The 11496-nt window shown below is 36.2% G+C and overlaps 1 long non-coding RNA gene across 2 annotated transcripts; it reads left to right on the top strand.

Annotated features, from left to right (window-relative positions):
• The first annotated feature begins 418 nt into the window (after nucleotides 1-418).
• Nucleotides 419-4250, top strand: LOC112647342 (uncharacterized). 2 transcript variants are annotated; one of them, XR_003128274.1, is made up of 3 exons: nucleotides 419-768; nucleotides 1934-2140; nucleotides 4132-4250. It is a non-coding gene; the product is annotated as an uncharacterized LOC112647342 (long non-coding RNA). The 2 variants fall into 2 exon arrangements; XR_003128275.3 differs by having other exon boundaries at nucleotides 4077-4244.
• Nucleotides 4251-11496: the final 7246 nt, after the last annotated feature.

Genomic DNA, 11496 nt, shown 5'->3' with positions numbered 1-11496 from the left:
GCAATTAAAAATCCAAAAGTATGTTTGTAAGACATCAATATAATTTTCTACTTTCTGAGTAGGTAACGTATTTAACAGCACTGCTAGATACATATTATTTTCCCATTTTAGGGATAATAAAAATGAAGTCTAGAGATCATTAACTCATCCAACATACATTTATTGAGCACCTCCAATTTAGGCACTGAAAGTTACTCTCCCAAGGCAACACTACAACCAGGCAGCAAAGTCAGGATTCATACCCTGGTCTGTCTGAGTTTAAAACCCACTTTAACAAGAATATGAAGTCTCTAAAAGCTATAAAAAATGCTAGAACTCATTCATTCTCAACCCTCTACTCCATGAAGGATTAAATTCCATGGAAGAATCTTTGCATCATCAGTAACTAAGATGAGAACATTGACAGGCTGCTGATAGTATTCCCAGATGACATCACCGACACACTAGATGATGAAGCAGAATCCAGTAATTCAGTTTAACAACTATTTACTGGTCACCAAGGATGAGTAAGGTAGTATGTCAGGTGGTTCTGGAGACACAAACATGAATAAGTATGTTCCTTTCCTAAAGAAGCTCAAAAGCTAGTAGGGGAAGCAGTCACGGGAGAGAACAAAGGCACTGAAGGACAGCTTGGAGATCCAGCTTGACAAACTTATTTCTGAGGACAACAGACAGCCCCTGGGTTTAGCACTCCATATAGTTTCATTGTTATTTTTCATTTGTGTGTGGAGGATGGGAAGACACTGAAGTTTTAGGGAGCTGAAGCAGGTAAATGTTATGTACCCCATAGGGATGTTATGTGAGGCCTGGGGGAAACTCAAGTTTTATTAAAAATAATCAATCTTTGGCTGTGGATACTAATGTTTGATTGGCACTTGATGATTCCCAAAACATTTCCTCAAAAAGATTACTCCTCCCAAGTGAAAACATGATTTACCAAAAAGCCTTGATTGCTTCCCTTTCAGGAAATGAAGATGCAGATCTTCACTTTTCTTCTCCATACAAAACTAACCGTTATTAATCCATCCCCTCAAGTTCATCAGCATTATGAGTTTTATGTTAAACTAGTTTCCATTGCAAGTGGGGGGTGCCAGGGAAAAATATATGCCCTCTTTTTTTTTAATATTTGAAATGTATATAGCAGGCATCTCAGAAAAATGAGTTACATTTCCATATGAAGATTCAGGATTATCAGTAAACTTGATGAAAGCTAAATTCTCTTTCCCAGACATAATTGCCATACAGGAGCATTTCTTTCTCCCCTGTTCTCAATCTTCATTATTATGCATGCAGCAGTGGGCACACTGCAGAGCAGGAAGGCATAGTCTCTGAAGTTTAAAGTTTGTTAAAATGCACATAACTGTACATATTAAAAATCTAAGCTTCTTCTATCTCCCAAATGCATAGGGGAACTAAGTTTGAAATTAAAGATAAAAAAAGAAAGTGCAGAAAATTGTTCTGTTTCTCTCTCTGTCATATATTCATCAGGATAGAGCTGCACGACAAATTCAATGAAATAAAATTAGTTTTTATAACTCAATGGGAGTTCTAGAAGAGCACCTGAACACAGTATTTGCATTGAACATTTGGAAAGACAGTGTCTCAGCCCCAAAGCACTGATACAGGTTTTATGAATATTAATGAAAAGTAACCACACCAACAGGCAAATGGTTCTTTAATGTTCATTCTCTCCTTCTCCTTTTTCCCCCCAAAATGTTCCTTTCAATGTTTCCTGAACAATTCAAGTGAGTGTCTCATGCTTTGTGCCCTACAGTTGAAATCATACTTGTTAGCCTAATTTCATACAGAAGGTTTTAGAATTGAAGTTGCCTCAGAAGCCACTAATTTTTATTTTTATTTTTATTTTTATTTTTATTTTTATTTTTATTTTTTTGGAAGCCACTAATTTTTCAATGGATACTTCTATTCCCAGGCTGGAGTGATTTGATCCAGGCCTAGCAGCATAGATGGTGAAGATTTCATCGCAAAGTAAATGTCAGCCACAAGTGGGCATCAAGGATAGGTACGGGAACAGCAGGAGCTTGTTCAGGAAAGAGAAGGGAATGAACACTCATGGAATGTCCACACTGGGTCTGGCTCTTTGCTGCATTATCTCATTCAGTTTTTACAGTTCTTTGAGGTGAACATTATTATACTCCTCTTTATATGCTAATTCATTCAACAAATATGTTTCAAGCATCTATTACATACCATGGATTGTTTACAAGTGAATTAGACTATAAGGTCCTTTCTCTTATGGAACTTCATTGGATGGTATAAATTTAAAGAGCTTTAAGTCCATAGAGCATTTATGCATTAGTATTAATAAAAGGCTACCAAATCAGTTATTAGATATCCCTGATATATGTTCAATATCTTTGAAGTGCTTTGTCAACTGTAAAGCAGATATAAGAGCTTCACCTATAGGATATTATATATGCATGTGTATATGTGTGTATTAGAATATTCCTGATCTGACAAATAGGGATAAGAATACCTACTCCTAGAGTTGCTTTAAGGATGGTAGGAGAGGGATCCCTGGGTGGCGCAGCGGTTTAGCGCCTGCCTTTGGCCCAGGGCGCGATCCTGGAGACCCGGGATCGAATCCCACGTCGGGCTCCCGGTGCATGGAGCCTGCTTCTCTCTTTGCCTATGTCTCCGCCTCTCTCTCTCTCTCTCAATGTGTGACTATCATAAATAAATAAAAATTTAAAAAAAAAAAAAAAAAAGGATGGTAGGAGAGAGCATATATATACACTTATGGGCTCAACAAATGTTATTTGCCCCTATATTTCACTTCCTTTTCCTCCAACTTATTCAAACACAACTTACCACTAATTGAAATGCAATTTAAGGAAGACTTATATTGGATTTGGAAATGGGGAGAGTGATTAATTTCTAAAGTAATGAAAAGGTGTCTTTTATTTTTATTTTTTTTAATTTATTTTTTATTGGTGTTCAATTTACTAACATACAGAATAACACCCAGTGCCCGTCACCCATTCACTCCCACCCCCCGCCCTCCTCCCCTTCTACCACCCCTAGTTCGTTTCCCAGAGTTAGCAGTCTTTACGTTCTGTCTCCCTTTCTGATATTTCCCACACATTTCTTCTCCCTTCCCTTATATTCCCTTTCACTATTATTTATATTCCCCAAATGAATGAGAACATATAATGTTTGTCCTTCTCCGACTGACTTACTTCACTCAGCATAATACCCTCCAGTTCCATCCACGTTGAAGCAAATGGTGGGTATTTGTCATTTCTAATAGCTGAGTAATATTCCATTGTATACATAAACCACATCTTCTTTATCCATTCATCTTTCGTTGGACACCGAGGCTCCTTCCACAGTTTGGCTATCGTGGCCATTGCTGCTATAAACATCGGGGTGCAGGTGTCCCGGCGTTTCATTGCATTTGTATCTTTGGGGTAAATCCCCAGCAGTGCAATTGCTGGGTCGTAGGGCAGGTATATTTTTAACTGTTTGAGGAACCTCCATACAGTTTTCCAGAGTGGCTGCACCAGTTCACATTCCCACCAACAGTGTAAGAGGGTTCCCTTTTCTCCGCATCCTCTCCAACATTTGTTGTTTCCTGCCTTGTTAATTTTCCCCATTCTCACTGGTGTGAGGTGGTATCTCATTGTAGTTTTGATTTGTATTTCCCTGATGGCAAGTGATGCAGAACATTTTCTCATATGCATGTTGGCCATGTCTATGTCTTCCTCTGTGAGATTTCTGTTCATGTCTTTTGCCCATTTCATGATCAGAAAAGGTGTCTTTTAAATGGAACTTACCTATGAGACAATCCCACTGCCTGACATCTATGGATGGCATTAGAGTTTTGTTGAATCTAAAAAAGAGAGAGAGACAGAAACAGAAATGAAACAGAAACACAAACCCCCATATTTTTGTGCATCTATATACCGTTCTTTAACGTGTAATAAACACATAGACCATAAATCATTTTTATATGTATAAATGTTTATTTACATATACACATAAATCATATTTAGAACAATTCAGAATTGATATAACATTCAAAAAATAATTTTAAAAAATATATATATTTACAGTCCAGCTTAATTGCAGCAAGCTTTTACGGAAGTCTTCTCCACGTTCTTCTTCTAGCATATCTAAAGCTTATAGTTTTGAGAAAGAGATGAGAAGGAAAACAGCAATATTTCATAAAACATCAAAGAAGAGTCATTGATGCTGCCCTGAAGAAATATTTAATGATAAACCTATGCTAAACTTAATAATATGCATTGTGTTTTCATTTCCCTTCCTCATTCTCTCTCTTTCTCATTTCTCATTTCTATAGAATTTCCCAAATACAAAATTTGGAACAATATATTGTCAAAAGTCTCCAGCAGATGGTGATAAAGGCATTACCAGATTGGATTTAGGATCCTCCCCACCAGTTAAAAAGATGTTGGTAGCACAATTTTTTCTTCTTCCTGAAAATCTCAAAGAAAATTCCAAGAAAAGAAGGCAGTCTCAAAATAATCCTCTTACTAGAAGTAAGCGAACCCAAAAGATCCGATTATCCAAACAACTATTTTCGAAATTTCCCCAAAGTCCAAAGACATGCCTTGAATGTTTTAGTCTTCATCTCAAGAGCCAACACTAAACACTTTTTCTTCTTAGGATAAATATCCACAATGGAGATGGTCTAAAAAATATTTTGGTCCAAAAAGAAAGTCTTTACCCTAATTTCCAAAATCCTGTTTTATTTTTTTATTTTTTTTCAAAATCTTTTAAATAGTTTCAAAGCTGAAGCATAATTAGGCAGAATTATGTTTTGTAATGATGTCCTCCAGGAAAGTCTAGAAAATAATTTTGCCATAGCCATGTGACTTTATATAAATGACTGCTCCTGTCTCTGCCTGTTCTTCAACTGAAAAGTGAGAACTTTTACACCAATGGTTCTCAACAGGAGGCAATCCTCACTCTTACTCCACCCCTATCCTCCCAATCTCTGGAGATATTTTTGGTTTAACAACTGGGGGTGCTACTGACATCTAGTGGGTAGAGGCCAGGGATGCTACTAAACACAGTGCACAGGACAGCTCCCACAACAATGGATTATCTAGCACAAAATGTCACTAGTGCCTAGTGAGAAACTCTATGTTAGAGGATCTGTGAAGATGCTTTCAACTTTGAATTTTACAAAGTTAATACATATATTATATGAGACAGGATTATCAGCAGCTAGCTAATTAAGCAACATGTATTACATGTCCACAGTAGACTTGAAGCACCTGGGCTGGAAAAGGTTTTAATATGTATTTCCAAGTGAAAAAGTCAACCATTAGGTATTCTAGCCAGAATGAACTGGCTAGAATACTCCTGGATGACCTGCATGGTCTAATAACAACTTCTTACTTGAAGCCAAATCCTGATCAAAGCCCAGGTACTTGGCTCAAACTAAAGCAAGAGAGTTGTGAAGACAGTTGTGAAGAGACAGTTCTCTCCCTTCTAGTTTGTAGGATTTTCAAATAATTTATTCTTCAAAGAAATTGATGGAGACTGTATCAGCAGAGGTGGCAATGGCAATAGTAACAGAGGCTTAGAATATGCTCAATTCTCCCATTAAAATAGAACTACTGGAGAGCCAATTTAAAAGCTTAGGGACTACATTTACAACAAAATGAGGTGATATGAATCCAAAATACAAATGGGGACAAACCACCAACAGCCACAAAATCTGCATGCTATCATTATGGCAAGAAGTAGGACAAAATGACAGAGGTCTGTGGACTGAGAACAGGAGAACCTCACAATAGCCAGCAGGTATTCTTGGAAATCATGGAAGGCTAACTTGACAGTAGTGACTGATACCAAGATGATTTTGCTCAATCTAATAGTGCATCTGTAAAAGCAGCTTAAGGGACAACTCAAAAGGACTGGAGCAGTTCAGCCACTGTACACACATAAAACTGGCCAGCCAGGGATCCCTTCTAGAATAGGGTCTCATAATGAGAAACTGCTGAGAGTGGAATCAAAATAAAGAAGGATGAGGAAGATAGCAAGCAAAGAAAGGAAATGGTCCAGATAAAAGTGGACCCAGGGAAAATTGTCAAGTAATCTTAGAAATCAAGCTAGGAATACTTTTGAAACTATGCTTTTTAGCACTACACGAAAATAAGCAAATATTAAAGAAAGAGAAGAGGGAGTTCTGTGAATTTAGGAAAGCTGTCTGAACCAAATCTCCTAATATTTCTGAAAAATTAAATTCATACCAAAATAAATAGCAGAAAAGTTTTGATGTCTACATCTTAGAGAGTTACTATAAAAGAAAAAAAATAATGAGCAGAATAACATCTGTATAGTCCAGGGCTGTCCAATAAAACTTTCTCCAATGATAAAATTGTTCTATATCTGTGTTGTCCAGTACAGTAACTATTAAACACATGTGGTTATTGACTAGTGAGCTCCAGGAAACAAATGCTTAATTTTACTACATTTTAATTAATTTAACTTTAAATAGCTGCATGAGGCTAGTAGGTACTATTTGGTACAGCACAGCTATAGACAATAAAAGTCTGCCAAAAGACTCACTCAAAAACAGAATAAAACTGAAATAAAATATTTCTAAATATGCTAAAGGCCCCAAGAAAATCATGCAATATGAAACATAAATCATATTTAGAATAGCTCAGAATTGATATAATAACGTTCAAGAAATAATTAAATATAAAGAAAAATTATTTTAGAAATTAAGACTAAGTTAAAAGAAAACAAGAATAAATAAGCACCACAAAAGATACATTAAGAGAAATAGAAGATAAAAAAAAAAGGGGAAAAAATTAAAAATCAAAAACAAATGAAAAATAAATGAAAGAGATTTGGGAAAGAAAACAGAGATTGAAGACTGACTAAGAGGACCCAATATGCAGGTAATAGTAATACTTGAAGAAGAAAAACCAATGTTAATTATTACTAAAACTAATTCTAAAGAGTATAATTCAAGAAGAAATTACTGCAATAAAAGACACTTGAAACCACACGTTGAAAATGCATATCATATACTTGAAAATATAAGCTCAGAATGACCCAAAACAAGAAATGTATATTCTAATTTTTAAAAATCCAGGAATTTAAAGAAAAAGAAAAAAATTCTCTTGGAATCTAAACTTAAAAAAATTCTCTTGGAATCTATGTTCTCTTGGAACATAATTTATATAATAGATTGGACTATTAGAATTGCCATCAAATTTTTCAACAACACTGTATGCCAAACAAAGTAACTAATTTAAAATACTTAAGAAAAAGAATAGGAGGCAAAGATTCTATGTTCAGGAATCTGAGCTTCAAGTAGAAAGGAGAGACAGCAAGCATTAATTCAATTCCTGTTGTCCTTAGGAGTGCTTCTTGAAAAATCTACCAGGGAATACACTTCAAACAAGCTAGATGACTAGAAATTGGTGACAAGTATTAAATATAAAACTACTCATAAAAAAAAAAAAACATAAATATAAAACTACTCATAAAAAAATAAAATAATAAAATAAAATAAAACTACTAATAAAATTAAAATTCAGTGAAGATTAAGGGGGAAGATTATAGTATATAAGGGCTATAACGACTAATATTTGGAAATATTACTATAAATTTATAATTATTCTGTGATTATATATGATAAAATTTGTTTTAGTTTTATTTTATATAATAAAATATATATGCCTATTATATATTATTCATACTATAAATCATTTACATGATACAATATATTATAAACACACATATACATATATAACATATTATATGTACAAGTGTATATCCTAAATATTCTAATAAAAGTCCTGCAAAAATAACCATTCAAGTATAAATAAGAATCCCTAGCAAGATAGACTATGGTCTTGAAAAATCATCTCCATTAAAAGAAACCAGAGCTTTTAAAGATATGGCTAATTCAGGTCAGGATTAGGAAATGTACAGGATGACCTTGCAATATCTTGACATATGGATGGATAGCAAGGAATCCAAGACTACCAGGATCATGTCAAAAAGACTCAGAAACTAATTTATAAGGAATCCATTGGCAAAAGATGAAACTATGTATACCCCAATAAGGATAAACATTGCAATGTACTAGAAACCATCAAGTATGTTAAAATTATCTTTGAAACCTATGAGTTCATAAGAATCAATTTGTTTTGAATATTGGATAAATAAAAAGGCAGCATTATCATCAAGTACCCAAATGGTATATAAGGGAAATTCTTTCCTTTATAAATTTTTTTTTTATTTTATTTATGATAGTCACAGAGAGAGAGAGAGAGAGGCAGAGACACAGGCAGAGGGAGAAGCAGGCTCCATGCACCGGGAGCCCGATGTGGGATTCGATCCCGGGTCTCCAGGATCGTGCCCTGGGCCAAAGGCAGGCGCCAAACCGCTGCGCCACCCAGGGATCCCTCCTTTATAAATTTTTATAAGATTTTCCAGCTAATAAGTAAAAACCAAATCATAGGATTAGATAGAATGAAGGAATCAGAAATAACACTATTTTATAACTGCCAGTGAATAAATAGATCTAGATATGAAGTATCAGTAGCTGCTGACATCACAAAGAAACAAAGACTAGATTTGCTGTATCTCCTGGTGAAATACACGATGTCAAAAGAATGGAGCCCATGTTCTAGAAATGTGGAATCAATGGATGGGTATATAAACCAACAAGACGGGATCCCTGGGGGGCGCAGCGGTTTGGCGCCTGCCTTTGGCCCAGGGCGCGATCCTGGAGACCCGGGATCGAATCCCACATCAGGCTCCGGTGCATGGAGCCTGCTTCTCCCTCTGCCTGTGTCTCTGCTTCTCTCTCTCTCTCTCTCTCTCTCTCTCTCTGTGACTATCATAAATAAATTAAAAAAAAAATTTAATTTAAACCAACAAGACGACATAATAGGAATTCTAAAATTCATGAAGGAACTCTTAAAGTCTAAAGGACTTTAAACTTTAAAATTGTGCAATTCTCTTTTAACATTAATTAATTAGCAGGGCCTTTGGTGAAGTGCATATCTCCCAGGACTTACAAATTAGTATGGAGAAAAGATCTCTTAGTGCTTATGCCTCTCCAGAGGAACTGGGATGCTTTCTCCTTAGGGACAGTGTAATGGATACTGCTTCCCTTTGGGGCCTTACCATTGTGCAATGAGGACTTTATTCTTTTTATGTGAGTGTCTCTAACTTGTGCCACTGTGGCTTCCTTCTCTGCTTCATGGGCATAATGACCCAATGAGGATAAAGAATGGAAGATCAGAAAGGAGGCAAGAGATGAAACTCAAGCTGGACTGAACTCTAAGATGCAATGTTAATCTTCACACTGTGGAGAGATGAAGTTTAAGAGGAAAATCCAGGGGATCCCTGGGTGGCTCATTAGTTTAGCGCCTGCCTTGGGCCCAGGGTGTGATCCTGGAGACCCGGGATCCCACATCAGGAGTCCCACATCAGGTCTCTGCAGGGAGCCTGCTTCTCCCTCTGCCTGTGTCTCTGCCTCTCTCTCTCTCTGTGTCTCTCATGAATAAATAAATAAATAAATAAATAAATAAATAAATAAATAAAATCTTTTTTTAAAAAAAAGAAGAGGAAAATGCAGAAAATGGGAAACAAGAGCATATTTACATTTATAAGCCTTGCCTATACCAGTCACCCCATCTTAGCTTCTTCCCACCTGCTTATCCAAATGCATTGATGCATAGATACCCTTCCACAAAAAATACTGCCAGTTCTATATAACTAGCTTCATTCAAAGGACCTGTAATTAGTGTCTATCAGAGCCCATGATATTTAGAAGGAATCATACTATTTTGACAAGAAAAACATAACATTTTGATTTGGATAAAGACCAAATTTCCCTCAGTAAAAAATAATACTATGCCCTCTGCTACACAGAATCTACATTTTAAAATTCTTCTGCTGAGGTGTAGTGTATCACATGAAACTTATAATTTATATAGCATTTCTATTGTTTCCTTATTTTTCCGGCCTTTTCTTGATACTCGTTTAAAAATCTCTTTGCATTGGCCTCCAGAGCCTGTTAGAGTAATATTATGAAGCAAATGACCAGACATAATGACTTTCCAAGGTCCTTGTGCTTCCTTATTAACATTCAGTTAGCATAAGTCCTGACTTTATTATTGACTACATTGAATACACAAGACACTGACCTCTGCCATCTGTGACTAAATCTCTTCCTGCAGATCTATCAGAATGGTTTCATAGATGGAGGAAGCAAGAGAAAACAAAGCAGTAGCCACTTATCTTTTCTGTCCCTAGAAACTTTAACACACTCACATCTGCAATCCAAAAAAGAAAAGAAAGCCCCCTTTGCATTAATTACTGTAAAATCTGGAGTGAGGGTTGGAGCAGAACCAAAAAGAGAAATTCAAGAATGGCAATCCCAGACTTATCTTTTAAAACTAAGGCAAGACCACTGGACAAATGGAATCAGATATATCCACCCACACTACAAAGCAAAATGACCAGCGTATATAATTTATTACTGAGCCTTAACATCCACCATCGACTGATAGGGATGCCCTGATTGGATAATGATGACTTTATCCTGTGTGAATATTGGAAAATCTGCCAATTGTTTCACATTCTAATTTATTCCCACATACAATCATACTCACTGAAAACCTGATGACATTTGCCAAGTAGAAGATGGCAAATTATGTTCCCTGGTCTCAAAGCTTTTGGGGAGTCCTAGGAATGAAGGCCAGGAGAAAACGTGATATAATGTACTGAGCTTCTTTTTGAAGACCCAGGCTTGTTTGCGCTACAAACTTTGTAATAGAAAGTGATTCCAGGGATTCCTGGGTGGCTCAGCGGTTGAGCGTCTGGCTTCAGCTGAGGGCGTGATCCTGCAGTCCCCAGATGAGTCCCACATCGGGCTCCCTGCATGGAGCGCTTCTTCTTCTGCCTGTGTCTCTGCCTCTCTCTCTGTGTGTCTCTCATGAATAAATAAATAAAATCTTAAAAAAAAAAAAAAAAGTGACTCCAACTCTTTGAATCTCCATTTCTTTATTTGACAAATAAGAGGATTGTGGATGATCTCATGCCAACATGAGGCATTTATGTAGAAATTTATCACCATTCCTTTCTTCCCTTGCCTCCACTAAATTGGATTATGCCTTTCTGGCATTATAGAAGAGTATAGTCCCATATATCTCTGCTACCGGAGGTGAAATGATTTGGTCACATGTTAATTTTCAGAGATGGTGAAAAAGAAAACTGTGCCAATATAAGCTATTTAAAAAATGAAAGCTTTCTCTTGTCATATTTGAGTTTTTAATGGGGAGGAAGACAGAAGGAAGAACAAAGACAGAAGAAGTGAATAGGAAGCCAGATGTGAGCAATTGGTAGAGTAGTCCCCATTATCTGTAGGGGTTACATTCCAAAACTCCCAGGGGATACCTAAAACCACAGATAGTACCAAACCCAATATATACTACTTTTTTCCTACATATACCCATGATAATGTTTAAT

Source organism: Canis lupus, chromosome 32 (genome assembly GCF_003254725.2).
Source record: "Canis lupus dingo isolate Sandy chromosome 32, ASM325472v2, whole genome shotgun sequence".
NCBI classification, from domain to species: Eukaryota; Metazoa; Chordata; class Mammalia; order Carnivora; family Canidae; genus Canis; species Canis lupus.
The sequence above is the reverse complement of the archived record's forward strand: the minus strand, read 5'-3'. Positions and strand labels throughout refer to the sequence as shown.